Raw genomic sequence first — 25,300 nt, 5'->3', positions numbered from 1 at the left:
CGCTCGCGGAATTTGCGGAATTTGGGTAATTTTGCGTTCTGCGGAGAACGCGAAATTGCCCAAAATTCTGCTTTCCGCAACTTCGCGAAATTTTTTGCTTGTTCGCGTTCTCAAAATGCGTGTTCGCGAGATATTTCTCCCCGAGCACGCAAACAGCGATTGTGAACAGGAAAAAAGCATCGCGAACAAGCAATTACGCGTGTTCGCGGAATTTCTGCGTGTTCGCGGAGAGTTTTTACCGTTTCGCGAAGATTTGCGTAACGCGATTATGCAAATTCCGCCCACCCCTAGTGGTAACTACGAACCAAAAACAATTAAATAAAATAAATATACAAAAAACAATACAAAAATACATATAATTTAGAAATTAATTAAAAAATTTAAATTGAAAAAATGAAACATAAGTGAAGTTATCCTCAATGATATAAAAATAAGTTATAATACTGCTATTGATTGCTTAACCATCCATGCAGCCTATGGCAAAGGGCCAATTTTCGTAGGACGCACAAAATGGAAGCCTGCCAGTACCACATTGTCATCAACAACAACACTGAGCAGGAAGGCATTGGTATCAAAAAGAAGACATGCAGGACTATAAGGGAAGCACACTGGCTGCCTAGCCTACACATAAAATGGACTAGCACCCACCACATGATCACAACAAGAGAACACATACATCCTATGGGAAAAGCACACTGGCTGACTAGTGGTAACACAAAATGGCCACCAGCCACATGGTCACAACCAGAAGCAGGAGGCCTAAAACAAAGAACTCATGCAGGCCTATGGCAGAAGCACACTGGCTGATGACATAAAATGCCTGCCAGCCACATGGTCACAGGAAGAAGTAGGAGGCTTAGAGCACAGAACTCATGAAGGCCGTGCAAAAGCACACTGGTTGCCTACACGAAATGGCTGTCAGCCACATGGTTACAAGAGGAAGTAGGAGGCCTAGAACAAAGATCAAATGTGGGCCTATTGCAAATCCACACTGGCTACCTACACAAAATGAACATCACCACATGTTCACAACAAGAAGCAGGAGGACTGGAACAAAAAACGCATGCAGGCCTACGGCCAAAAGCATACTGGCTGCCTACACGAAATGGCCACCAGCCACATGGTCACAAGAACGAGCAAGAAGGCACCGTCAAAACAAAGAAGACATGCAAGCCTATGGCAAAAGCACACTGGCTGGATACACAAAATGGCTGCCAGCCACAAGGTCACTCACACAAGAGGCAAGAAGCCTGTAAACAAAGATCACATGCAAGCCTATAGACAGTCCACTGATTAGACAAAATGGCCCTTGGACAGTGGCCACAAGGCATCTTTAACAAAGGCAAAAGGTGACATATGGCAAACACACACACACAAAGCAAACACAAGGAGATGATGGACGGAGAGCTGAAACTTTTCAGACACTCACCCCCAGTCACAGATCTGGGTTGAATCGATTATCATTCTTCAGCTCACTTCGCCACCTCAGTTCAGACCCAGCTATATGCAAATCAGTCAAACTACCAAGCCTGGTCTTTCTTGAAACAGAAACAAGCATCCTGGGACCGGTTTCTGGGTAACACCCTTCATCAGCCAGGCTAGTTTGAATGCAGTAGCAAAGTGAGCAAGGGAACAACATCTGGGCATACCCTGCCAAGTTAGGTAGAACAAAGGAAACACAAGGAGATGATGGACGAAGTGCTGCAACTTTTCAGACATTCACCCCCAGTCACAGATCTGGACTGAATCCATCATCAATCTTTAGATTACTTCATCACCTCAGTTCAGACCCAGCTATATCCAAGTCAGTCTTGACCCTGTGTCTCATGGAAACAGTACAGCCCGAACTGCCAAGCCAGGTCTTCCCTGAATGAGAAACAAGCATCCTGGAACCAGTTTCTTGGTAACACCCTTCATCAGCCAGGATAGCTTAAATCCAGTGGCAAAGTGAGCAAGGGACCCACATCTGGGCATACACTGCCAAGTTAGGTAGAACAAAGCAAACATAAGGAGATGATGGACAAAGCCTTGAAAAATTTTCAGACACTCACCCCCAGTCACAGATCTGGTTTGAATCAATCATCATTCTTTAGCTCACTTCGCCACCCCACTTCAGACCCAGCTATATCCAAAGCAGTCTTGACCCTGTGCCTCATGGGAACAGTCCAGCCCGAACTGCAAAGCCAGGTCTTCCCTGAACTGGAAACAAGCATCCTGGGACCGGTTTGTGGGTAACACCCTTCATTAGCCAGAGTAGCTTGAATTCAGTGGCAAAGTGAGCAAGAGACCCACGTCTGAGCATACCCTGCCAACTTAGGGCGAACAAAGCAAACACAAGATGATGGACGGAGCATTGAAACTTTTCAGACACCTACTCCCAGTCACAGATCTGGGTTGACTCTATCATCATTCTTTAGCTGACTTCGCCACCTCAGTTAAGACTCTGCTATATGCAAACAGTATTGACCCTGTGGCTCATGGGAACAGTCCAGCCTGAACTGCCAAGCCAGGTCTTCCCAGAACCAGAAACAAGCATCCTGGGGCCGGCTTCTGGGTAACAACCTTCATCAACCAGGCTAGCTTGAATCCACTAGCATAGTGAGCAAGGGACCCAAGTCTGGGCATACCCAGCCAACTTAGGGCAAACAACGCAAACTCAAGGAGATGATGGACAGAGCATTGAAACTTTTCAGACATTCACCCCCAGTCAGAGATCTGGACTGAATTCATCATCAATCTTTAGCTTACTTCATCACTTCAGTTCAGATCCAGCTATATCCAAGTCAGTCTTGACCCTGTGCCTCATGGGAACAGTCCAGCCCGATCTGCCAAGCCAGGTTTTCCCTGAATTGGAAACAAGCATCCTGGAACCAGTTTCTGGGTAACACCCTTCATCAACCAGGCTAGCTTGAATCCAGTGGCAAAAGTGAGCAAGGGACCTACGTCCGGACATACCCTGCCAACTTAGGGAAAACTAAGCAAACACAAGGAGATGATGGACAGAGTGCTGAAACTTTTCAGACACTCACACCCAGTCATAGATCTGGATTGAATCCATCATCATTCTTTAGATCACTTCTCAACCTCAGTTCAGACACAGCTACATGCAAATCAGTCCTGACGCTGTGCCTCATGGGAACAGTCCAGCCCGATCTGCCAAGCCAGGTCTTTCTTGAACCGGAAACAAGCATCCTGGGACGGGTTCTTGGGTAACACCCTTCATCAGCCAGGCTAGCTTGAATCCAGTGGCAAAGTGAGCAAGAGACCCATGTCTGAGCATATCCTACCAACTTAGGGCGAACAAAGCAAACACAAGGAGATGATGGAAGGAGCGCTGAAACTTTTCAGACATTCACCCCCAGTTACATATCTGGGTTGAATCCATGATCATTCTTTACCTCACTTCACCACGTCAGTTCAGACCCAGCTATATGCACATCAGTCTTGACCCTGTGCCTCATGGAAACAGTCCAGCCCAAACTGCCAAGACTGGTCTTTCTTGAACCGGAAACAAGCATCCTGGGACCGGTTTCTGGGTAACACCCTTCATCAGCCAGGCTAGCTTGAATCCAGTGGCAAAGTGTGCAAGGGACCCACGTCTGGGCATACCCTGCCAACTTAGGGCGAGCAACACAAGCACATGGAAATGATGGACAGAGCGCTGAAACTTTTCAGACATTCACCCCCAGTCACAGATCTGGGCTGATTCCATCATCAATCTTTAGCTTACTTCACCACGTCAGTTCAGACCCAGCTATATGCACATCAGTCTTGACCCTGTGCATCATGGGAACAGTCCAGCCCGAACTGCCAAGCCAGGTCTTCCCTGAACCAGAAACAAGCATGCTGGAACCAGTTTCTGGGTAACACCCTTCATCAGCCAGGCTAGCTTAAATGCAGTGGCAAAGTGAGCAAGGGACGCACGTCTGGGCATACCCTGCCAAGTTAGGTAGAACAAAGCTAAAACAAGGAGATGATGGACAGAGCCTTGAAATTTTTCAGACACTCACCCCCAGTCACAGATCTGGTTTGAATTAATCATCATTCTTTACGTCACTTCGCCACCTCACTTCAGACCCAGCTATGCAAATCAGTCTTGACCCTGTGGCTCATGGGAACAGTCCAGCCCGAACTGCCAAGCCAGGTCTTCCCTGAACCATAAACAAGCATCCTGGGACTGGTTTCTGAATAACACCCTTAATCAGCCAGGCTAGCTTGAATCCAGTGGCAAAGTGAGCAAGGAGATAATGGACAGAGCGCTGAAACTTTCCAGACATTCACCCCCAGTCACAGATCTGGGCTGAATCCATCATCAATCTTTAGCTTACTTCGTCGACTCAGTTCAGACCCAGCTATATGCAAATCATTCTTGATCCTGTGCCTCATGGAACAGTCCAGCCCAAACTGCCTAGCCAGGTCTTCCCTGAATGAGAAACAAGCATCATGGAACCAGTTTCTGGGTAACATCCTTCATCAGCCAGGCTAGCTCAAATCCAGTGGCAAAGTGAGCAAGGGACCCACATCTGGGCATACCCTGCCAAGTCAGGTAGAACAAAGCAAACACAAGGAGATGATGGACAGAGTGTTGAAACTTTTCAGACACTCACACCAAGTCCCAAATCTGGTTTGAATCAATCAACTTTCATTAGCTCACTTCGCCACCCCACTTCAGACCCAGCTATATCCAAATCAGTCTTGACCCTGTGCCTCATGGGAACAGTCAAGCCCGAACTGTCAAGCCAGGTCTTCCCTGAACCGGAAACAAGTATCCTGCGACTGGTTTCTGGGTAACACCCTTCATCAGCCAGGCTAGCTTGAATTCAGTGGCAAAGTGAGCAATAGACCCACGTCTGAGCATACCCTGCCAACTTAGGGCAAACAAAGAAAACACAAGGAGATGATGGACGGAGTGCTGAAACTTTTCAGACACTCACCCCCAGTCACAGATCTGAGTTGAATCCATCATCATTCTTTAGCTCACTTCTCAACCTCAGTTCAGACACAGCTACATGCAAATCAGTCCTGACGCTGTGCCTCATGGGAACAGTCCAGCGCGAACTGCCAAACCAGGTCTTCCCTGAACCAGAAACAAGCATCCTGGGACTGTTTTCTGGATAACACCCTTCATCAGCCAGGCTAGGTTGAATCCAGTGGCACTGTGAGCAAGGGACCAGCGTCTGGGCATACCCTGCCAACTTAGGGTAAACAAAGAAACACAAGGAGATGATGGACGGAGCACAGAAACTTTTCAGATACCCACTCCCAGTCACAGATTTGGGTTGAATCCATCATCATTCTTTAGCTGACTTCGGCACCTCAGTTAAGACTCAGCTATATGCAAACACTCTTGACCCTGTGCCTCGTGGGAACAGTCCAGCCGAACTCCCAAGCCAGGTCTTCCCTGAAATGGAAAGAAGTATCCTGGGATTGGTTTCTGGGTAACACCCTTCATCAGACTGGCTAGCTTGAATCCAGTGGCAAAGTGAGCATGAGACCCACGTCTGAGCATACCCTGCCAACTTAGGGCAAACAAAGTAAACACAAGGAGATGATGGACAGAGTGCTGAAACTTTTCAGACACTCACCCCTAGTCACAGATCTGGGACGAATCCATCGTCCTTCTTTAGCTCACTTCACCATCTCAGTTCAGACCCAGCTACATGCAAATCAGTCTTCACCCTGTGCCTCATGGGAACAGTCCAGCCCAAATTGCCAAGCCAGGTCTTCCCTGAACCGGAACCAAGCATCCTGGGACCGGTTTCTTGGTAACACCCTTCATCAGCCAGGCTAGCTTGAATCCAGTGGCAAAGTGAGCAAGGGACCCATGTCTGGGCATACCCTGCCAACTTAGGGCGACCATTTTAGGCATGACTACAGCCTGAACAGCTGAACGGAATTATGCCAAATTTGGCAGAAAGGTTGCCGTTGGTCCAGAAAGTGACCTTTTTGTAAATTGGTGTAAATCCGTTTAGTAGTTTTGGAAATATCAAGGGAAATCTGAATTTTTGAATATAGAGATGCGGATCCTCTGAAGATCCTGTGCTCAAATCTGATTGGCTGCTGACACTTTCCCCAAGAAATGTTGGCAACCATCTTGGGACTCTACTTCAGCCAAGTCCCACACAAAACTTTTAAAAAAATAAAAGAGGGCAGGGAAGGAATACACTGCCCCCAACTCTAGTCCTGGGGTCCCCCTGTGAACCCGAGAGGTCCAAAGATCACATTTAAAAAACAACTGCTGCAGGAACATCACAGAGCCGCAGATCTGCAGCACAATAAAAAAAAAAGAGTGGTCTCCCGCCCTTGTTTAGATTATAGCCCCTGGATGGGCTAGCTCCCGGGGGCATGCAGGCTTTTTTTTTAAAAAGGAGGGGGCGCATGGGGCCCCCATCCTTTGGCTTAATTATGCCCTGGGGACCACCACCTCCCTGGGGCTTAATTTTAATAATGTGTGGGACCACTCAGACCCCCATAGCTCTTGGAACCACCACCTCCCTAGGGCTGTAAATAAATTGACTGGGGGGGCTGCGCTGACCTCACTGAGCCCCGAGGATCACCACCTCCTCAGGGCTAATTTAAATGTGAAGTGGGGTCTCCTCAGGGCTTTCTTATTTACAAAATAAGGCGGAGGGCTGTGCTGCCCGCCTCCTGAGCCGTTCTCGGCTTTGGGGACCACCACCTCCCCAGGCAAACATTCCGGTTCCAGTGGGCGGGAGCTGTCAAAGGGCTCCTACCCGCTGGAAGCAGAGGTTTCATTCTATTCCCTGCCCACAGACATGTGGGCAGGGAAAGAGATAAAGTGATTGTCCTTCATGGAGAAAGCTCCCTTTTCAGCAGCTCCCTCCGTGCAGCAGTAATGTCGGCTCCGGCAGGAGGTGGAGAGCCGGCTGGGACCGTGGGGGTCTTTAGGCTCCCCCAGCGTTTCAGGTGAAAAAAGCAGAAAAAGGGAAAGAAAACGTCAGAAAATAGCAGGAAGAGGCAAAATAAAGGTAAGGAACAAACAGAAAGGGCAGAGTTAAGGTGATAAACGAGCAGAAAGAGGCAGAATCAAGGACAAAAACATGCAGAAAGATAAAAAATAAAGGTGAAAAACTATCAGAAAGAGGCAAAATAAATGTCAGAAAGGAGCAGCAAGAGGCAAAATAAAGGTGAGAAACGATCAGAAGAGGCAAAATAAAGGTGAGAAACAAGCGGAAAGAGAGGTCAGAAACCAGCACCAAGAGGCCAAATAAAAGTGAGAAATGAGCAGAAAGAGGCAAAACAAAGGTCAGCAACCAGCAGAAAGAGGCAAAATAACGGTCAGCATCGAGCAGAAAAAGCTAAGATAAAAGTCAGAAACAAGAAGAAAGAGGCAGAATACAATTAGAAAAGAGCAGAAGGAAGTAAATATAGATCAGCAATGAGCAGAAAGAGGCTATATTAAGGTGAGAAACGAGCAGCAAGAAGCTGAATAAAGATCAGAAACAAGCAGAAAGAGGCAAAATAAAGGTCTGGGGTGTGTAGAGAGAGGCAAAATAATGGGCAGAATGAGCAGAAAGAGGCAAAATAGTGGTTAGAAACAAGCAGCAGAGGGCAAAATAGAGGTCCGAAATGAGCAGAAAGAGACAGAAGAAAGGTCAGAAGAAAGGAAAAAGAGGCAGAATAGAGGTGAGAAAACAGCATCAAGAGATAGAATAAGGGTCAGAAATAAGCAGAACGAGGGAAAATAAAGGTCTGGAGTGTGCAGAGATATGCAAAATAATGAGCAGAAAGAGGAAAAATAGTGGTCAGAGACAAGCAGCAGGAGGCAAAATAGAGGTCAGAAGCGAGCAGGAAGAGGCAGCATAATTGTTAGGAACATGCAGAAAGAAGCAAAATAACTGGCAGAATTAGGAGACAAGGCAAAAACGAGGGCAGGAGCGAGGAGACAAGAGGCAGAAAAATTAGCAGAAAATGAGCACAAATCTGAAGACACCAGAGGGTAGCAGACTACAGGCAAGCTGGACAGGAGGACCATCACAGTGGAAGCTGGCACGTCGACCTGCTGCTGTGTCCCCCTACTTTTTTTCCCATGTATCCCTTGACAGACCTACTCATACACTCATGCATCCACTGACAGACACACTCACACCCTCATGCACCCACTCACAGATCCACTCAAGCACTCAATTACCAACTCATATACCCACTGAGAGACTCACACACCCATTCACAGATCCACTCAGACACTTATGCACCTACTCAGAGACTCTTTCACGCTCTCACAGACACACTTAGACACTCATCCACCCACTCACAGACCCCCTCAGACACTCATGTTCCCATTCACAGACCCACTAAGAGAGGCATGCACCCATTCACTGAGCCAGAGAGTCACGCACCCACTGACTGACCCACTCAGACACTAACTGACCACTCACACACCCACTCAGAGACTCACACAACCACTCGAAGACCCACTCAGACACTCATGCACCTACTCATTCACCCGCTCAGAGACTCATCCATCCACTCACAGACATTCAAAGATACTCATGCACCCACTCACAGACCCAGTCAGAGACTCACACACCAACTCACAGACCCAATCAGACACTCATGTACCCACTCACAGACCCACCCAGAAACTCATGCATCCAGTCACAGACTCACTCAGAGACTCATGTATTCACTCACAGACCCACTCACGCACCCACTCACAGACCCACATAAACACTCATGAACTAACTCACAGACCTTCTCAGACATTCACGCACCCATTGAGAGACCCGCTCACACACTCTAACACCCACTCACAGACTTACTGAGACACTCATGCACTTACTCACATACTGTCAACGGTTAGGGGTTACATTTAGGAAATAAAATTTTAAAAAACTTGAAAATTCACTTAAAAAAACAAAGGTTACAGGGACTTTTATAGCTAGGCTCAGATTTCACTAGTACAAAACCAGTGAAATTCAGTAGTTATAGTTAGCTGAACCGACTGATAGAGAATGATTGTGCTCATTAATTTGTAGAGGTGCATTATAATTGTGAGTAGTTTGCACCTGCATATATTCTATTATCATGTTAACATTTGGTTATTAGAATGTGTCATGTAGTAACATGTAAAGTGAAATGATAGAGATACTTTACCAAACGTGAAGAAATTTACATTGTAATTGTGCTCTAAATGGTGAAACTTCTAATGTTCACTCATAAATGACTAATGAGAATGTATTCACTGACATGAGATGAGCTGATTTAAATGTGCAAAGTAATAATGTTCATGTATATGTGTGATTAATGGAGTTCATATTAATTCTTATCTTGGCCGATTTTGTAGGCCTTATGTGTATTTTCCCTGACTCTCCTAATTGAAGCGTTCGTAATGTTCATGTGCATGAAGAGTCTTTTTTTTTCTCACATTTCTGTTGCATGTGAAGACATTTATCATTATTAGTTAGAATAATGCTTTTGTTTTAGGAGTTAGGTTTAGGAGTAGAGGATACATTTGAACAAGTGGTGCTGAGAATGTGAGACGGTATTCTTTCTCACTGGAGAAGGCCTGGGAATCAAGGTCATTGAGCCACAGGCTGGGAGGATTAAAGCCTCCTGGAAAGTTACCAACGGGGAGGTGTCTAGCAGGATGGGACAAACTTGTGATGTGAAGATGGGTTTTTCCTAAGATTTTGCTGTTGGAATTAGGGACAGTGCCCCGGGGATTGAGTTAAGAGAGGAAATCTGATGGCAACCCATTCAACGTGTACTTCTTAGGAGGTCTTCACGCACTGACACCTTTTTCTGAACTTGCCTGGGGAATGCTAAGTAGGGATGTCACGTTAGTGGCAGTGTAGGGATAGATTAATGCTTTTTACTTACAAACCTCGAATGAAGAATAATCTCGATGTAGGTGCAGTCATTGCCTGCATCCTAATTTTAGAGCTGGTCATTCTTTGTATGCTTCACCGTCTCAATTTTGGCCGTAGGTTTGGCTTTGTATTAGTTCCAATGTATTTCTAGACCCTTATGTTGAGGTGTTTGTATATCCAGTTATTCTTGGCTTTCTAATAAACTAAATAAATGTAGAACCAGGAGTCTGTGATTCTTCTGAGTCATGATTTATTGGAACTGAGAAATTTAATGAGACAAGTTATTTCTCCCCTCCACACTTCCAAGCAGGAACCAATGGTTTGTCGACCAGAGGTTCCAGAGTATATCCAGAAAAGGAACCTGGCCCCATCAGTTGGTAGAAATGTCAGATGGTTTCCTATTGGAGTTAGGGGATAGTCTAGAAAAGATTAGGAAAAGTTTACCCCATAGAGCCCTAAAGAGCCCAAAGAATAAGAGCCAAAAATATCGAGAGCGGAAACGACGAAATTTGGCGGAGATTGACGGTGCAGCGAGAACAGCGGGGAACGGTGGAGTGAACATGAATAGGGATGGTGTCTGTTAGATTGCGATGATGATTTGATTGTGTGATGTCTTTCGGAGTTGGGATGAGAGTCAAGTGAATGTGGTTTTGGGCTGAATGCGTGCAGTCCATGAGATATGATTTGATTTTTGATGTCAGGCTCAAGGAGTAGCCTGAGATCCCAGGATAGATTTGTGTTGTAGAAGACACCGATTTGTTGTAATTGGCTGACCATTGATTTGTTGGGAAGTCATGAAGCCCTATTGACGACCTCCCTGAGACAGGGAGCTTTGTGTGAGTGGATTTGTTCGAATCGTGTGGGAGGCATTGTGTACAGGGGTGGAGCACAGCGATTCAAGTGGCCAGCACAGATCGTGGGTCACGGTACGTGAATGGTGGTTTTTTTTCTCCCCTCATTTGCCTCTAAAAACACCATTCCACTTGCACCTTTAAAGGGAGTATCATGCCCTTATATGCTGGAAGCAAGGAAGAAGAAATTTGGGGGTTTCACACTTTGCCGCCCTCGTTTTTTAGAAACTCCCTCTTCTTCAAAATTCACATTCTATCTCTCCACTCTCTCTACTTATTTAGAGAGGAGGGAAAGAGGATAGAAGTGCCAGACGAGGCAGAGAAGGCTTAATCATTGGACTTCGTTAGTTTGTTGCTCACACCAATTCAGCATGGGAAACCAAAAGCCGTGCTTTCTAAACCCCATCATATCCGACCTGGCGACATACTTGACAGAGCGTACCCAAATCATCAAAGCTGGGGGGACCACGGCCACCCATTGTTTACATATTTCCCTACGTGCCATCAGTATAGAGTAAAAAATCAACCTTGCCTGTTTTTTTGTAGGTTTTACCAGAGAATCCACACATCCAAAGATAACAATCAAGACGCTTACCTTGATATCGATTTTCAGCATGCTAGACAAGGCCCTACTCACACTTTGGGCAGGCTACTTCACCTCTTCTCCCAAACTTGGATATTCTCTGAGGAGTCCAGTAAGCTCTGTCAATGGAAAAAAGATGATTTCTTCTAAGGTATGCAAGTTTAACTATTTTAAACAACATGGACATAGATACTTGTCGTTGATGTCCCAGCGATATCTCCGGCAAGCATCTTCCCCACAATTCTGTTGGCAAGATGAAGGCTTCATCCTCCAGTTTAGCCATCAACCAGTAGATTACTGCAAGCTCCTTTTTGAGTACTGTCTCATGCATTAATCGGTCTTCAGGTTCATTTAATTCTCTTATTATTGTATCAGGAGCTTGGAACCAATTCTGCATTTGTAGATATTTGAACCTGAATACCTTGTGGTCTGATCGTTGTTTACATAGTTCCCAAGTTATCAAGTGTCCGTCTTGAATTATATGCTATCACCTTGTTAAAGCTGCCTCATTCAGTGGTACTGCTAATAAATCATTTGTCCATTCTGGTGAACCAGGAGACTTCCAAATAGGGGTCAGTAGGCTATAATATGGTATTTTTAGAGCTTTTTTAATCTTATACCAAGTCTCGGGCAGCCCCTTCAAGATCTTTAGCCTGACTTTTTAAAGTACTTGGGGTCTGCATATTTAAACATAAAGCCATATTTGCCCCCTGACTCCTGCCTCGACATTACTCCCAATAGTCTCCCAATCTTGGATAGTCTAGGTGTATTTAACAACATTTTCCCATTCTTCAATAAAAAGGCCCATGAGTAAAACAACAAATCTGACAGTGCTAAACCTCCTTTTTCCACCCTCCTTCTCAATTTCTTCCATGATATTCCAGGGCCTTTACTTTACCAAATAAAACTACTAATCTGACTTTGCATCTTTTTAAGCCATTCCTTCTCAAAAGGGAGGGTAATTGCGTGAAACAGAAAAGTGAGTTTCGGAAGGATTATTATTATTACTAAATTTACACGACCCAACAGAGTGAGCTAAAGATGAGTACAGTCCACTGACTTCTTTCTTGACTTTTTCGAAGTTTACTTTAGTTATTTTAGTAATGTCCTGTGATATCATGACTCCCAGATATCTCATTTCACCTCTACTAGCGGCATCTCCTTCCTCCTGAGTCCAAGACATAATCTCCGTCTTGCTCCTATTAATATCGTAACCCGAAATCTTCCCAAAGTCTGCCATCAAGATAATGATACGACTCAAGGTGTTTTGTAGGTTGGTTGTGTAAATGAGAATGTCATCAGCGTATAGACCCTGGGGCTTATTTATGAGTCCTTGCGTCACTTTTGCGCCCCCTATGCGTCACTTTTTGTGATGCACCAGCGGCGTAAAAAGTGAGCCTTGGTGCACCATATTTACAAAGTGACGCATCTTCATAGATGCGTCACTTTGTAAACCCCTGCGTCACATTATACCTGCGCCAGGTAAAATGTATGCAGGGGGGCGTTCTGACGCAAGAAAGGGTCGTAGAAGTGACGCAGCGAAATCTATCAGATTTCACTGCGCCACTTCTAGGACGCAAATGCGTCAATATCTTACTCCTGCCTCATGGCAGGCGTAAGACTGACGCAGGCACATTTCACATGGGGCTTGCCCATGTGTAATGACCCATTGCTGGAGTTGCGTCACTTTTGTGAATCCAGTGGCAAAGTGAGCAAGGGACCCACGCCTGGGCATACCCTGCCTACTTAGGGCGAACAAAGCAAACACAAGGAGATGATGGACGGATCACTGAAACCTTTGAAACACTCACCCCCAGTCACAGATCTGGGTTGAATCCATCATCATTCTTTAGCTCACTTAGCCACCTCAGTTCAGACCCAGCTATGTGCAAATCAGTCTTGACCCTGTGTCTCTTAGGAACAGTCCAGCCCAAACTGCCAAGCCAGGCTTCCCTGAACTGGAAACAAGCATCCTGGGACTGGTTTCTGGGTAGCACCCTTCATAAGCCAGGCTAGCTTGAATTCAGTGGCAAAGTGAGCAACAGACCCACTTCTGGGCATACCCTGCCAACTTAGGGCGACCATTTTAGGCATGACTACAGCCTGAACAGCTGAACGGAATTACGCCAAATTTGGCAGAAAGGTTGCCGTTGGTCCAGCAAGTGACCTTTTTGTAAATTGGTGTAAATCCGTTTAGTAGTTTTGGAAATATCAAGGGAAATCTGAATTTTTGTATATAGAGATGCGGATCCTCCGAAGATCCGACAGTCCCTGTGCTCAAATCTGATTGGCTGCTGACACTTTCCCCAAGAAATGTTGGCAACCATCTTGGGACTCTACTTCAGCCAAGTCCCACACAAAACTTTAAAAAAAAAAAAAGAGGGTAGGGAAGGAATACACTGACCCCCAACTCTAGTCCTGGGGTCCCCCTGTGAACCCGAGAGGTCCAAAGATCACATTTAAAAAACAACTGCTGCAGGAACATCACAGAGCCGCAGATCTGCAGCACAATAAAAAAAAAGAGTGGTCTCCCGCCCTTGTTTAGATTATAGCCCCTGGATGGGCTAGCTCCCGGGGGCATGCAGGCTTTTTTTTAAAAAGGAGGGGGCGCATGGGGCCCCCATCCTTTGGCTTAATTATGCCCTGGGGACCACCACCTCCCTGGGGCTTAATTTTAATAATGTGTGGGACCACTCAGACCCCCATAGCTCTTGGAACCACCACCTCCCTAGGGCTGTAAATAAATTGACTGGGGGGGCTGCGCTGACCTCACTGAGCCCCGAGGATCACCACCTCCTCAGGGCTAATTTAAATGTGAAGTGGGGTCTCCTCAGGGCTTTCTTATTTACAAAATAAGGCGGAGGGCTGTGCTGCCCGCCTCCTGAGCCGTTCTCGGCTTTGGGGACCACCACCTCCCCAGGCAAACATTCCGGTTCCAGCGGGCGGGAGCTGTCAAAGGGCTCCTACCCGCTGGAAGCAGAGGTTTCATTCTATTCCCTGCCCACAGACATGTGGGCAGGGAAAGAGATAAAGTGATTGTCCTTCATGGAGAAAGCTCCCTTTTCAGCAGCTCCCTCCGTGCAGCAGTAATGTTGGCTCCGGCAGGAGGTGGAGAGCTGGCTGGGACCGTGGGGGTCTTTAGGCTCCCCCAGCGTTTCAGGTGAAAAAAGCAGAAAAAGGGAAAGAAAACGTCAGAAAATAGCAGGAAGAGGCAAAATAAAGGTAAGGAACAAACAGAAAGGGCAGAGTTAAGGTGATAAACGAGCAGAAAGAGGCAGAATCAAGGACAAAAACATGCAGAAAGATAAAAAATAAAGGTGAAAAACTATCAGAAAGAGGCAAAATAAAGGTCAGAAAGGAGCAGCAAGAGGCAAAATAAAGGTGAGAAACGATCAGAAGAGGCAAAATAAAGGTGAGAAACAAGCGGAAAGAGAGGTCAGAAACCAGCACCAAGAGGCCAAATAAAAGTGAGAAATGAGCAGAAAGAGGCAAAACAAAGGTCAGCAACCAGCAGAAAGAGGCAAAATAACGGTCAGCATCGAGCAGAAAAAGCTAAGATAAAAGTCAGAAACAAGAAGAAATAGGCAGAATACAATTAGAAAAGAGCAGAAGGAAGTAAATATAGATCAGCAATGAGCAGAAAGAGGCTATATTAAGGTGAGAAACGAGCAGCAAGAAGCTGAATAAAGATCAGAAACAAGCAGAAGGAGGCAAAATAAAGGTCTGGGGTGTGTAGAGAGAGGCAAAATAATGGGCAGAATGAGCAGAAAGAGGCAAAATAGTGGTTAGAAACAAGCAGCAGAGGGAAAAATAGAGGTCCGAAATGAGCAGAAAGAGACAGAAGAAAGGTCAGAAGAAAGGAAAAAGAGGCAGAATAGAGGTGAGAAAACAGCATCAAGAGATAGAATAAGGGTCAGAAATAAGCAGAACGAGGGAAAATAAAGGTCTGGAGTGTGCAGAGATATGCAAAATAATGAGCAGAAAGAGGAAAAATAGTGGTCAGAGACAAGCAGCAGGAGGCAAAATAGAGGTCAGAAGCGAGCAGGAAGAGGCAGCATAATTGTTAGGAACAAGCAGAAAGAAGCAAAATAACTGGCAGAATTAGGAGACAAGGCAAAAACGAGGGCAGGAGCGAGGAGACAAGAGGCAGAAAAATGAGCAGAAAATGAGCACAAAACTGAAGACACCAGAGGGTAGCAGACTACAGGCAAGCTGGACAGGAGGACCATCACAGTGGAAGCTGGCACGTCGACCTGCTTCTGTGTCCCCCTACTTTTTTTCCCATGTATCCCTTGACAGACCTACTCATACACTCATGCATCCACTGACAGACACACTCACACCCTCATGCACCCACTCACAGATCCACTCAAGCACTCAATTACCAACTCATATACCCACTGAGAGACTCACACACCCATTCACAGATCCACTCAGACACTTATGCACCTACTCAGAGACTCTTTCACGCTCTCACAGACACACTTAGACACTCATCTACCCACTCACAGACCCCCTCAGACACTCCTGTTCCCATTCACAGACCCACTAAGAGAGGCATGCACCCATTCACTGAGCCAGAGAGTCACGCACCCACTGACTGACCCACTCAGACACTAACTGACCACTCACACACCCACTCAGAGACTCACACAACCACTCAAAGACCCACTCAGACACTCATGCACCTACTCATTCACCCGCTCAGAGACTCATCCATCCACTCACAGACATTCAAAGATACTCATGCACCCACTCACAGACCCAGTCAGAGACTCACACACCAACTCACAGACCCAATCAGACACTCATGTACCCACTCACAGACCCACCCAGAAACTCATGCATCCAGTCACAGACTCACTCAGAGATTCATGCACTTATTCACAGACCCCCTCAGAGACTCATGTATCCACTCACAGACCCACTCACGCACCCACTCACAGACCCACATAAACACTCATGAACTAACTCACAGACCTTCTCAGACATTCACGCACCCACTGAGAGACCCGCTCACACACTCTAACACCCACTCACAGACTTACTGAGACACTCATGCACTTACTCACATACTGTCAACGGTTAGGGGTTACATTTAGGAAATAAAATTTTAAAAAACTTGAAAATTCACTTAAAAAAACAAAGGTTACAGGGACTTTTATAGCTAGGCTCAGATTTCACTAGTACAAAACCAGTGAAATTCAGTAGTTATAGTTAGCTGAACCGACTGATAGAGAATGATTGTGCTCATTAATTTGTAGAGGTGCATTATAATTGTGAGTAGTTTGCACCTGCATATATTCTATTATCATGTTAACATTTGGTTATTAGAATGTGTCATGTAGTAACATGTAAAGTGAAATGATAGAGATACTTTACCAAACATGAAGAAATTTACATTGTAATTGTGCTCTAAATGGTGAAACTTCTAATGTTCACTCATAAATGACTAATGAGAATGTATTCACTGACATGAGATGAGCTGATTTAAATGTGCAAAGTAATAATGTTCATGTATATGTGTGATTAATGGAGTTCATATTAATTCTTATCTTGGCCGATTTTGTAGGCCTTAAGTGTATTTTCCCTGACTCTCCTAATTGAAGCGTTCGTAATGTTCATGTGCATGAAGAGTCTTTTTCTTTCTCACATTTCTGTTGCATGTGAAGACATTTATCATTATTAGTTAGAATAATGCTTTTGTTTTAGGAGTTAGGTTTAGGAGTAGAGGATACATTTGAACAAGTGGTGCTGAGAATGTGAGACGGTATTCTTTCTCACTGGAGAAGGCCTGGGAATCAAGGTCATTGAGCCACAGGCTGGGAGGATTAAAGCCTCCTGGAAAGTTACCAACGGGGAGGTGTCTAGCAGGATGGGACAAACTTGTGATGTGAAGATGGGGTTTTCCTAAGATTTTGCTGTTGGAATTAGGGACAGTGCCCCGGGGATTGAGTTAAGAGAGGAAATCTGATGGCAACCCATTCAACGTGTACTTCTTAGGAGGTCTTCACGCACTGACACCTTTTTCTGAACTTGCCTGGGGAATGCTAAGTAGGGATGTCACGTTAGTGGCAGTGTAGGGATAGATTAATGCTTTTTACTTACAAACCTCGAATGAAGAATAATCTCGATGTAGGTGCAGTCATTGCCTGCATCCTAATTTTAGAGCTGGTCATTCTTTGTATGCTTCACCGTCTCAATTTTGGCCGTAGGTTTGGCTTTGTATTAGTTCCAATGTATTTCTAGACCCTTATGTTGAGGTGTTTGTATATCCAGTTATTCTTGGCTTTCTAATAAACTAAATAAATGTAGAACCAGGAGTCTGTGATTCTTCTGAGTCATGATTTATTGGAACTGAGAAATTTAATGAGACAAGTTATTTCTCCCCTCCACACTTCCAAGCAGGAACCAATGGTTTGTCGACCAGAGGTTCCAGAGTATATCCAGAAAAGGAACCTGGCCCCATCAGTTGGTAGAAATGTCAGATGGTTTCCTATTGGAGTTAGGGGATAGTCTAGAAAAGATTAGGAAAAGTTTACTCCATAGAGCCCTAAAGAGCCCAAAGAATAAGAGCCAAAAATATCGAGAGCGGAAACGACGAAATTTGGCGGAGATTGACGGTGCAGCGAGAACAGCGGGGAACGGTGGAGTGAACATGAATAGGGATGGTGTCTGTTAGATTGCGATGATGATTTGATTGTGTGATGTCTTTCGGAGTTGGGATGAGAGTCAAGTGAATGTGGTTTTGGGCTGAATGCGTGCAGTCCATGAGATATGATTTGATTTTTGATGTCAGGCTCAAGGAGTAGCCTGAGATCCCAGGATAGATTTGTGTTGTAGAAGACACCGATTTGTTGTAATTGGCTGACCATTGATTTGTTGGGAAGTCATGAAGCCCTATTGACGACCTCCCTGAGACAGGGAGCTTTGTGTGAGTGGATTTGTTCGAATCGTGTGGGAGGCATTGTGTACAGGGGTGGAGCACAGCGATTCAAGTGGCCAGCACAGATCGTGGGTCACGGTACGTGAATGGTGGGTTTTTTTCTCCCCTCATTTGCCTCTAAAAACACCATTCCACTTGCACCTTTAAAGGGAGTATCATGCCCTTATATGCTGGAAGCAAGGAAGAAGAAATTTGGGGGTTTCACACTTTGCCGCCCTCGTTTTTTAGAAACTCCCTCTTCTTCAAAATTCACATTCTATCTCTCCACTCTCTCTACTTATTTAGAGAGGAGGGAAAGAGGATAGAAGTGCCAGACGAGGCAGAGAAGGCTTAATGATTGGACTTCGTTAGTTTGTTGCTCACACCAATTCAGCATGGGAAACCAAAAGCCGTGCTTTCTAAACCCCATCATATCCGACCTGGCGACATACTTGACAGAGCGTACCCAAATCATCAAAGTTGGGGGGACCACGGCCACCCATTGTTTACATATTTCCCTACGTGCCATCAGTATAGAGTAAAAAATCAACCTTGCCTGTTTTTTTGTAGGTTTTACCAGAGAATCCACACATCCAAAGATAACAATCAAGACGCTTACCTTGATATCGATTTTCAGCATGCTAGACAAGGCCCTACTCACACTTTGGGCAGGCTACTTCACCTCTTCTCCCAAACTTGGATATTCTCTGAGGAGTCCAGTAAGCTCTGTCAATGGAAAAAAGATGATTTCTTCTAAGGTATGCAAGTTTAACTATTTTAAACAACATGGACATAGATACTTGTCGTTGATGTCCCAGCGATATCTCCGGCAAGCATCTTCCCCACAATTCTGTTGGCAAGATGAAGGCTTCATCCTCCAGTTTAGCCATCAACCAGTAGATTACTGCAAGCTCCTTTTTGAGTACTGTCTCATGCATTAATCGGTCTTCAGGTTCATTTAATTCTCTTATTATTGTATCAGGATGTGGAAATATGGATTTTTCTGGTCAGTTATGTCCCCTATCTTGGACCCCAACAGTTCTATGTGCATGTCACAAGTACCTGTGTGTTCCCTCCAGTTCCAGTTATAAAGACGCAAACACATGTGCGTCCACCGTCAACATGTCCTCTGTCAGATCCGCCATGAATAGGCCGGATATTCCATTCCTAAGTATGAAAAGCCACCGGCTTTATATGGTTCACTTATGCCATTTTACAGTCCAGGCAAGTAGGCCCTGATTCTGTCATCAAACTCTTCTTGCCTTCTGCCTCTGAAAGCTCCAGTCTGAGCCTGCATCTGTGACCATGAACTTTGTCTCATTCTCTGCGCGGCTCACGAAGCCTGACATCAGCCTATTCTCTGCCAAGAACTGTATTTCACCTTCGAATTATCTGCTTCCCCCTCAGCCGATGCATTCCTGCCTAGTAGCTTAAGTAAACATTCTTCCAGTTACCGAGCAAAAGGCCGGCTTCTCTGTCCTCATGCAAGTAATTCATAGCCTTGTTACCATGGAATATTCCTACCCCCTCGCATTTAGTGTAGACACTTAGACGCTTGTACATGCACGCACAGTCAGTATAGAATAGATTCTGTCCGAGAGTCCTTCTTTTATGGATAACATAGTTCTTTAAACATAGGATGTTAGATATGATTTGGGATTAGGTTGACTTGACCCCCCAGACTTCTTGTCTCCACATGTAGAGCTAAATGTCAAGTCCCCTTCACCCCCTAGTTACACGTCAATTACACGTCAGACCGCTGCGCGCGCATCCATGCCAAGTATTATCTTATAGATCCACCTATACATGACATCACAACCAATTATGTTCCTTTTTTCGCCTTATTACACCCATTTCTGGTTACGCAGAACAACTCGTCATTTTCCTTATCAATTGTTACGCCTACTGCATTTACTTCATTGTCATGTATGTACTATAAAAGTCATTTCTTGTCAATAAAGTGTGTGCTTCACTTCCTGAACCTTCGTGGTGACGGAACATTGGGAGCAACCGATTATAATCGAATTAATGGAATAAAGCCCATTCCGAACCTCTAATACCACGGATTCTGCCTCTCATTTTATTGAGCTATTTTACTATGTTCCTGTATCAAATTCAGTCCCGGTAAAGGAGAAATATTTACCACATGATGGCGCCCGAACAGGGACACTTTCTCATCTCACGCGCCGGCGGTGCGTTGCAGGCCCGGTCTCCTGCCACAGCTGGACGGACAATAACGCGTACCAGCAGGATTTCCTGTATCTCCCTCCGGTCAAGCGGGGGCGACTGAGACTGCGATCAACACCCAGACGAGGCGGTGAGAAGTGCGAAGTATCCCGACCAGAGCCTAGCTGAGAGAGCAAGATCCGAGGTATACAGAGACCCACCAGTCCGAAGTCAAGCCCAGTGTCCGACGAGTCGAGTCGAGTCGAGTCCAGTCCGGTTCAAGTTCAAGTTACTGAGGCCTTCCGTTTCCGAAGCTACCCGGTGAGTACCATTGCTGGGGAGGCATTTCTGACGTGCACATAGGTTGTGCCGGTCAAGACGGGTTTGGGTACACAAATCCGGTCTGCACTGTTTTAGCAGTGTATCTGTACTGTTTAGCAGTATATCAAGTATTCCGAAGTATTCCGAAGTGTCTAGTTATTGTCTAGTTATTGTCGAGAATTAAGCTTGGTGATTAGTTATGCAGACGATCATCATTGTTGTTTCAGTTAAAGGTTTAATGTTTAATGTTTAAAGTGTTTAAGTATGTTCTGTATATCGTGGTATGAATGACTGTTCATTATCGTGTTTATTGTATTAAGTCTGTTCAAATTCAAGTATCAGGTCAAAATCAAGTATAAGGTCAGTTCTCAATATGCCGCTCTTTTCGAAATTAAGACAGATCACTACCAGAAAAGGGGTTCTCGAAGAAGCCGTCCCTATTCCTCCTAGGGACACTCCAGGGCACTTTATGTATCACAAACATGGCTTAGACGCTATATTATTTCTTGATTTATGGGTAGACTATACCAAGGGATTACCAGAAAGTCAGAGGTGGCCCACAGCGGGGACCTGGGATGCAGAGTGCATCATGAAAGTCGAGGAAGAGTTATGGAAAAGGAAAGTCAGACAGTCACAGAAAGACGCCGTTGAATTATGGCGTAAAGAATCACATAGACGAACAGAAAAAGCACGTAGACAGGAAGAGAAGAGTAAAGAGAATTCCAATAAAGTTCGAGAGAATCTATTAATTGAGGAAGGTATCCGAGTGAAATCAGAACAAGTAGACAGACAAAGAAATGCCCTTATGAATGGTATGTATCCCCTTCTGGCCGAAGGATTACCTAAGGCTACTCCAGAAACACCAAAAGACTTGCCAACCCCATTGTTCCCAATAAAGGTACATCCTAAGGGGCATCCTAGAACCGCAGAAGATGTTTTTCTTTCCTCATATTTAGATGACGCAGCTCCCGAGTATGCTAATTCCGCCCCACATAGACCGCATACCAGGGAGGTTCAACGCCAAGATCCAGTGCCCGTATCCCTACAGCAACAAATCGAGTCACAAGTTCCGGCAAGCACATCTGTTTCTGTATCCGCTCCTACAGCTACTTCTATGGCTGTGTCCACACCTGTAGTTGCTGTGTCACGTTCGACGAATCCTTTTACACCCGACGCCCCAGATGGGGCCGCGGGAGGAGCTACCAATATCTTTTCTACGCCACCCAGAATAAATAAACTTACTTTTCAAGAGTCAGCGCATTCACGTACACCCAAACTCCTTAGTGCCCGTGCGCTTAAGGAACTTCTTATAGATTGTAGATATGACCCGGTGCCTGGAAAGGAGGACGAAATGACCCTAGCATCATTGCGTATCAGACGAGCCGCAGTGTATTTAGCGAAGTTACCAGGAATGACTGCGCATCTAGATAATATATATCATTTTTTCCAAACAGGGCGAGACCCAGAATGTATTTACAGAGCTATGGAATACCAGAAAGTAGAGATACAGGGGGAACTGTTACGTTTCCTCATAAACTGTGTGATCAGAAATCAAGACCGACCGGGGGTAGACCCGGAAGCAATGAAAATTCTTACAAGATGGAGCCAGAATATATCAGAAGGGAGACATGATAAACAAAATTGTATAATAGCCATGTGCCGAAAGATCCGTAAAGAAATAGAACGCCTACACGAAGAGCGATTAGAGGTAGACGAGTTCGAACAAAACGAGGAAGAAGGGTCAGGACTGCCCACAGGACAGTCGGACACCATAGCCTATGTAGGTAGAGGAAGATCTTGTAATAGGAATCAGACTAGATATCATACTGACTCAATACATCCGATATGTCCAGATAATAACAGGAATTTTCAAATACCTATAACTAATATAAGGTCTAACGAGCATTCGTTCCAAACCGCCGACAAACTACTCCGAGAACGAAGGGGTTATCATTTCCTCGATTCTATGGATGAACAAGATTTAGCCAGGGCAGCTGTCCATTGGGTGGACAGTCCCGGAAAATATAGTGATGATACAGTAGTACGCACATTTTTGAATCTTACCCCAGATGAACAAAGGTTAGCTGGGATTTATATGATTCAACAACTCATTATACTATATCGGAGTCAGCATTCGGACCCTGGTCCCTTGCCTGACATACTGACTGAATTACTTATGAATAAATGGAGAGGTCCAGGTACTGAATTAATTAAAGAAATTCTAGAATCAAGAAAGCAGTATATTCTTTTTGTATGTTCAGAACATGTTCCATTGTCCGTCAAGGAAAGAACTACGTATCACATAGATAGACAGAATTCCTTACGAGAAGTGCACCCAATAAAGGGTGAGGACAATCAGTTTAAACGCGTATTTGTATATACGCCCATATCGAAAATAGAATTGTTACAAATGAAGAAAGTGGTACCCAGTCATGACAAAGACCCAGCGGGTTTTCACCGAGAAATTAAAGACATGTTACTCATGGGAGAGTATACCTACCCCGATATTATGACAATATTAAAGGTATTGATGCCTGCTGGCATTTATGAAAAACTCAAGGAAAAAGAGTGGGAGGTAGGAGACCAAAAGATAGAATGGTCAGTGTTAGAAGCTGAAGAAAAGGCCCGAACTGCAGGAGCAGGGCTTGGGGACAAAACTAAGGCATTACCAGGATTACTAGTACAGGTACTGCCGCGTTTATTAACTACGAAAAAGGAAGATTGGGGTACAATTTCAGCCTGTAAGCAGAAGCAAGATGAAGACACTAGTGATTACTATGCCCGATTTGAAAAATGTTTTGGTATAAATAGTGGCATAAAAGCAAGTAGCGAATCATACCCACATCTGTTTGTAACAAAATTAGTAGAAAATGCTCTGCCCCCAGTAAAGAATAGAGTATTAAAATTCGAGAGTACCTGGCAAGGTAACACTCCATCACAAATGTTACAAATGTTACAGTACCATCACAATAGAATTAGAGAGGAACAAGAACATGAACACAGACGCATGAAAGACACGAAAATGAAAATGTTAGTTTCCCAGACAGTTCCAGCTGAAGGGCATAAAAGGGGTATGACACATTCCGATTCAGCAGGACCTGTAAAAGGGACATGCAATTATTGTAAAAAGCCAGGCCATTACGTACACGATTGTCCAGTTTTAAAACATAATATCGCCATAGGTAAAACACAAGAAAGATCACGGCCACTCAGACAAGATCAGAATGAACAAGGAGCTATGCAGCATGCCCAGGCCATGCCAGCCGCACAACAGCCAATACAGTTTGTGCCAGCTGCACCCCCATTGCCTGTTGCTGCCACACAAACAACAACACGACAAATGTATCAGACCGCACAGTATGAATATCCAGAGTATCAGCGTTACGCATGAACAAGCCTAGAGAGGGAAGTTGACTTACCCCTTATTGAAATCCCAGTAGACCAAGAAGGACCTTATGTACATAGTGAATTATTAGGCCAAGATAGAAAATTTCTACTCGATACAGGGGCAAGTCGAACGACCATAAAACGTAGTGAAGTTCCAGGGGCACCCCTCTCAGGCTCACAGAATATTTCCCTTGGTTTTTCAGGAAAACCTATTGTTAATGAAGTGTCACAACCTCTGCCACTTACGATAGGACCTTTGACCCGAACTACAGATTTATTGCTTACTAAATCATGTCCAGAAAATCTATTAGGAATAAAAACGTTAAAAGCTCTAGGAGCTATAATATGTTGTTCTCCGGAAGGAGTAAGATTGTTTTTACGTGATTTTAAAGGTCACTATGTGTCTAGAGACATGGATCCCCGATTACAGATTTTACCTACACGTCTATGGGCACAAGGCCCTACTGATGTTGGATGCATGAATATTACACCATATCGAGTCACATTAAAGGCAGGAGTGGTGCTACCACGAATGCGACAATACAAGTTACCACCAGATGCTGTAGTGGCTTTACTACAAATCATTGACGAGCTCATTGCCCAAGGAGTAGTTGTGGAAACAGACTCCAATATATGTAATTCACCGATAATACCGATTCTTAAACGAACAGATCCGAAGGCCCCGCCAGTATATCGATTGGTTATTGATCTGCGCGAGTTAAACAAATGCATTGTGCCACAATTCCCTGTGGTCCCAGATATCTCGTCATTACTGACAGCTATTGATTCCGAAGCGACATTCTTCACTGTAATCGATCTCAAGAATGCCTTTTTCAGCGTCCCAATAGATCCGGAAAGCCAATATTTGTTCGGATTTAGTTTAAATGGTCGTAGCTTTAAATTCTCACGCGCACCTCAAGGATTTACAGAAAGCCCCAGCATCTATAGCCAAGCACTGAAACGAGAACTTGACAGTATCCACATGCCAGTTAACACTGCTCTGCTTCAATACGTCGATGATCTGCTGATCACCGCCCGAAGCGAACCTGAATGTGAAAAAGCATCACTGACAGTTTTACAATTTCTAGCCGAAAAAGGGCACAAGGTGTCCCCTTCTAAGCTGCAATTCTGTGTCCAGCGAGCTATTTATCTTGGACACTCGCTGTCCAAGGAGGGAAGGCAGCTTACACCAGACCGCATTCAGTTAATAGCTAACATGCCAATACCCAAGACA

The sequence above is a fragment of the Triturus cristatus genome, chromosome 6 (genome assembly GCF_964204655.1).
Source record: "Triturus cristatus chromosome 6, aTriCri1.1, whole genome shotgun sequence".
In the NCBI taxonomy this organism is placed as follows: domain Eukaryota; kingdom Metazoa; phylum Chordata; class Amphibia; order Caudata; family Salamandridae; genus Triturus; species Triturus cristatus.
The sequence above is the reverse complement of the archived record's forward strand: the minus strand, read 5'-3'. Positions refer to the sequence as shown.